Here is a 6,000-nt window from a genome sequence, read left to right on the forward strand (position 1 = left end):
TCAAAACTTTGGACACATCTACTCATTCAAGGGTTGTTCTTTATTTTTACTATTTTCTACATTGTAGAATTGGACTGCAGATTGAAGGAAAAGAAGCCAACAAGTGCTCAGCATATGTGGGAACTCCTTCAAGACTGTTGGAAAAGCATTCCAGGTGATGCTGGTTGAGAGAATGCCAAGAGTGTGCAAAGCTGTCATCAAGGCAAAGGATGGCTACTTTGAGAATCTCAAATATAAAATACATTTTGGTTTGTTAAACACTTTTTTGGTTACTACATGATTCCATATGTGTTATTTCATAGTTTTGATGTCTTCACTATTATTCTAAAATGTAGAAAATAGTAAAAATAAAGAGAACCCCTGGAATGAGTAGGTGTGTCCAAACTTTTGACTAGTACTGTACAAAAATATCAGGTGTCATACAAAGTTGAAGAGATATCAATGCCATATGGTACATTTGTGAACATTTAAGAATCTTGAAAATGTTTACATTTTCAAATAAAGGTAACTCTATAAAAGTGATCGAAAGCTGAACAATTTATTTATGTCCATTGCACTTTTCTCTGCTTTCTCTTTCTTTAGATAAATTGTCCAGCTTAAAAGAGGCAAACTATAGTTTCAACATCCATTTCTGGACTTATATATGAATTATATGTAACTAGTGATTCTTGAAGAATATAACTTAGAAATGCCTCATGAGATTAGTTCAACTGTCATCCCCCATCAGAACCCAAAAGCTTGCTTTACTCCAATGTTTATAAACAAAGTAAATGTAAACAAACACTATATAGCCTCAAAACGTGCTTAACACTATACTTTTGACATCATGGATGGTCAGACCTTGCATCCATTCATGAATTTGAGACTGGTTGATTTTTCCACCCACATCCCTCAGCTTTTTAGGGCATAGATTACGCTTTGATATTGTTTCAAATGCTGATTGCCCCTTTAAGTCTCTCCATTGAGTATTGCAATGGTGAGAGAAATTACTGCAGCGTCTTCCGTCTCTTCTGATGTTTTAAATGTCGGTGATTGACTGAAGGTCATTCTCCACAAATAAGTGTAGAAGACAAGACAGGAAGATATGAGGAAAAATATTACATGTATTCATGAGTTACATCACTGCACAAAGGAACAAATGACCAAACTTCCCTATTTGTAGCACAAACCCCACTTCCACTAACACTAATAAGGAAGCTGTGTGTTTTTTTCTTCTTCACTGAGCCTTTTAACAATGTTGCCCTCTATTGCTTTGCAGGCTTTGACTGATAAAGATAGTGGACTTTTTAAATGAAGCACAATTTAAAATCATTTGAGATTATATACCGTTGAAGTTGGAAGTTTACATTCACCTTAGCCATATACATTTATAGTCAGCTTTAAACAATTCCTGACTTTTAGTCAGAGTAAAAATTACCTGTCTGAGGTCAGTTAGGATCACCACTTTATTTTAAGAATGTGAAATGTCAGAATAATAGTAGAGAGAATGATTTATTTTAGATTTTATTTCTTTCATCACATTCCCAGTGGGTCAGAAGTTTACATACACTCAATTAGTATTTGGTAGCATTGCCTTTAAACTGTTTAATTTGGGTCAAACGTTTTGGGTAACCTTCCACAAGCTTCCCAAAATAAATTGAGTGAATTTTGGCCCATTCCTCCTGACAGAGCTGGTGTAACTGAGTCAGGTTTGTATGCCTCCTTGCTTGCACATGCTTTTTCATTTCTGCCCACAAATTTTCTATATGATTGAGATAAGGGCTTTTTGATGGCCACTCCAATACCTTGACTTTGTTGTCCTTATGCCATTTTGCCACAACTTTGGAAGTATGCTTGGGGTCATTGTTCATTTGGAAGACCCATTTGCGACCAAGCTTTAACTTCCTGACTGATGTCTTGAGATGTTGCTTCAATATATCCACATAATTTCCCTCCCTCATGATGCCATCTATTTTGTGAAGTGCACCAGTCCCTCCTGCAGCAATGCACCCCCACAACATGATGCTGCCAACCCCGTGCTTCATGGTTGGGATGGTGTTCTTCGGCTTGCAATCCTCCCCTTTTTTCCTCCAAACATAATGATGGCCATTATGGCCAAACAGTTCTATTTTTGTTTCATCAGAACAGAGGACATTTCTCCAGAAAGTATGATCTTTGTCCCCATGTGTAGTTGCAAACCGTAATCTGGAATTTTTATGGCGGTTTTGGAGCAGTGGCTTCTTCCTTGCTGAGTGGGCTTTCAGGTTATGTCGATATAGGACTCGTTTTACTGTGGATATAGATACTTTAGTACTTGTTCCCTCCAGCATCTTCACAAGGTCCTTTGCTGTTGTTCTGGGATTGATTTGCACTTTTCGCACCAAAGTACATTCATCTTTAGGAGACAGAACGTGTCTCCTTCCTGAGCAGTATGATGGCTGTGTGGTCCCAAGATGTTTATACTTGCGTATTATTGTTCGTACAGATAAACGTGGTACCTTCAGGCGTTTGGAAATTGCTCCCAAGGATGAACCAGAATTGTGGAGGTCTACATTTTTTTTCTGAGGTCTTGGCTTTATTTTGATTTTCCCATGATGTCAAGCAAAGAGGCACTGAGTTTGAAGGTAGGCCTTGAAATACATCCACAGGTACACCTCCAATTGACTGAAATTATGTCAATTAGCCTATCAGAAGCTTCTAAAGCCATGACATCATTTTCTGGAATTTTCCATGCTGTTTAAAGGCACAGTCAACTTAGTATATGTAAACTTGTGACCCACTGGAATTGTGATACAGTGAATTTTAAGTGAAATAATCTGTCTGTAAACAATTGTTGGAAAAATGACTTGTGTCATGCACAAAGTAGATGTCCTAACCGACTTGCCGAAACTATAGTTTGTTAACAAGAACTTTGTGGATTGGTTGAAAAACGAGTTTTAATGACTCCAAACTAAGTGTATGTAAACTTCTGACTTAAACTGTATTATATATAATCAACATCTTTGCTTTATAATCCTTCTCTAACATTGACATCACTGTAGAATCTTTTAGAACCATCATCCAGCTTTGTAGGAATTAATTAGCTGAGTGTCATTAGGTCATATCAACATATTATTGGTCACACTTGACACAAAGAACAATCGAGTTGATGGAGAAATGAATGTCAATCTGAATTATACTGTTTTTACATCATTCAAAGCATTTAAGTACACAGCTTATGTTCCTGTTTGGCACCATAATTGACAATACAGTACACAAAAAAGTGTATTTACAATTTAGTATAGACCCCACCCCTATCAGAGGACACCCTTGTCATTATATTTTAATTCATTAAGTTGCAGTACAGTATTGTGTTATCTACCTTTTTATTAACATGTTTTTTGTTACTAAAAGTACACAATTAAGCGGACAATCAAACATGTAATGTATTTATTATGGACGTTATGTTACAGATCCACACTGGTAATGCACAAAGTAGTCCTAACCGACTTGCCAAAACTATACTTTGTTAACAAGAAATTTGTGGAGTGGTTGAAATTTTTTTTTAATGACTCCAACCTAAGTGTATGTGTAAACTTCCGACTTCAACAGTACAACCTGTTTAGTCTTTGGTAGTCCCAGGAGGTCGAGTCACGTGTGAAGCTGTATTTTCTTCATGGCTGATGCGGATGTCACTTAGGTTGTAGCATGGGGGGTGTTTCTGTAGGTCAAAAGGAAGGTGTTTAGGTGCCTATTGAGGGAGCTGATCCCTTGAAATTATTTTAAAGCTTGCTTCATTGTTTGGACAAATATTTCAACGGGGCCGTTCATTGTAGGGTGATACGGCGCTGACTTGATGTGCTGAATTCCATTTGCTTCCATGAATGACCGGAACTCTTCAGACACCAGTTGCGGGCCATTATCGCTAACAAGTTGCGTTGGCAATTCGAAGTGACTGAAGATTGACCGTAGCGCTTCGATGGTTCTCTCCACTGAGGTGCTCTTCATCACTGTGACCTCAGGCCATTTGCTGTGTGTGTCAACTACCACTAAGAACATACGATCCTCCAGTAGGCCTGCATTGTTTATGTGGACTCGCTGCCAAGGCTCCTCTGGGAAGTCCCATGGGTGTAGTGGCGCTAGCTGAGGCATGTTCCTCATCTTTTGACATGCATAACATGACTTGGCCTTGACTTCGATAGTTGCATCCAAACCTGGCCACCAAAAGTAGCTGCGTGCAATCTCCTTCATTCGCACCATGCCAAAGTGCCCTGAATGGAGTTCTTCAAGCACCTTCCTTCTCAGTGGCGGCGGTATGATGACTCGAATGCCCCATAGCAGGCATCCAGACTCAACTGTGAGCTTGTTTCTCCTCACAAGGTAAGTATTTAGGCTGTCTGACAGCTCTCCTCCTTTCCCACGAGTGACAATGTCCACAACCTCAGACATCACTGGATCAGTGTGGGTGAACCTTTTCAATGGGACCGACGAAATTGAGATGTTCATCACTTCCTTGAAGTAAAAGTTTTCAGCCTGCGAGTGCTCAGTGTGTGTGACCGGTAAGGGAAGCCTTGAGAGGCTGTCTGCATTGCAGTGCTGCTCAGAACTTCTGTACTTGATATAGTACTGGTGAGCAGATAACAATAATGCCCATTCCTGCATGCGGCTGGCTGCGAGCAACGGAATTCCAGTGTTGGGACCAAAGATGGAGGTGAGAGGTCTATGGTCCATCTGCAGTGTGGCTCGTTGGCCAAACAGAAACTGATGAAATGTCTTGAAACCTAACACAAAGGCAAGTGCTTCACACTTTATCTGGGGCGGCAGGTAGCCTAGTGGTTAGAGTGTTGGGCCAGTAACCGAAAGGTTGCTAGATCCCCGAGCTGGCAAGGTAAAAATATGTAATTCTGCCCATGAACAAGGCAGTTAACCCACTGTTCCTAGGGAGTCATTGTAAATAAGAATTTGTTCTTAACTGACTTGCCTAGTTAAATAAAGGTTAAATAATTGCATAATTGCTATCAGCTTTACTTAAGGTCCATGATTTGAAAGCAGTTGGCCTTTCTTCACCTGATGGCATGATGTGTGAGACAACAGCACCAATGCCATAAGGCAATTGTAATGGCAAGTTGGGGTTGAAGTGGGATAGGGCCTCTGACTGAGCTAAGGCTGTTTTCACTTTCTTGGGGGCCTCCTCACATCTGTCTGTCCACTTCCACTGTTTGGTTTTGTTCAAAAGTTCATGCAGTGGCTATAACATTTTAGCTTGGTTCGGCACAAACTGTGCGTAGTATGTCAGTAGTCCTAAGAATGATCTCAGCTGACTCATGTTCTGTGGGGATGGAGCGTCGGCCTTCACCTTCGATCGCTCCTTGTGGATGACGTGGCCCAGGTGCTCAACAGAAGGCAGGAAAAACTCTCATTTGTTCAGGTTTCTCAGGTGCTCCTTCTCGTCTTTGCCGGTGATGAGTAGATCATTGAGGTAACATTGGACCCCAGTGAGCCCGCTCAGTATCTGGTCCATAGCTCTCTGAAACAAGGCGGAGCTGAGGTGATTCCGAAAGCAAGCCTCCGATACCTGTACAGTCCTTTGTGAGTCACAGTTCTTGTGACTCTTGGTTCACATGCATCTGTAGATATGCCTGACGTAAGTCTATCTTACTGAATTACTGTCCTCCAGCTAAACCAGAAAAGAGGTAGTCAATGAGAGTTAGTGGATATTTTTCAGCAGTCAAGACTGGGTTAATGGTGACTTTGAAATCACCACAATCACCAGTGATCCATATTTTTTTAGGACTGGAACGACGGGTGTAGCCCATTCATTAACATTCACTGGATCCAATACTCCAATCTCGGCTAGTCTGTTTAGCTCAGTTTCAACTTTTGGTTTTATGGCGTATGGGACCGATCTAGCTTTGAAGCATTTTGGCTTGCTGTCTGGTTTCATGGTCAGTTTAACTATTATGTCCTTCAAACTGCCAAGTTCTCCTTTGAACAGATCCACGTGTTTCCTCAATATCCCTTGTAGGTTTGTGTCCTCTTTTG

The sequence above is a fragment of the Salmo salar genome, chromosome ssa02 (assembly GCF_905237065.1).
Source record: "Salmo salar chromosome ssa02, Ssal_v3.1, whole genome shotgun sequence".
Lineage (NCBI taxonomy): Eukaryota > Metazoa > Chordata > Actinopteri > Salmoniformes > Salmonidae > Salmo > Salmo salar.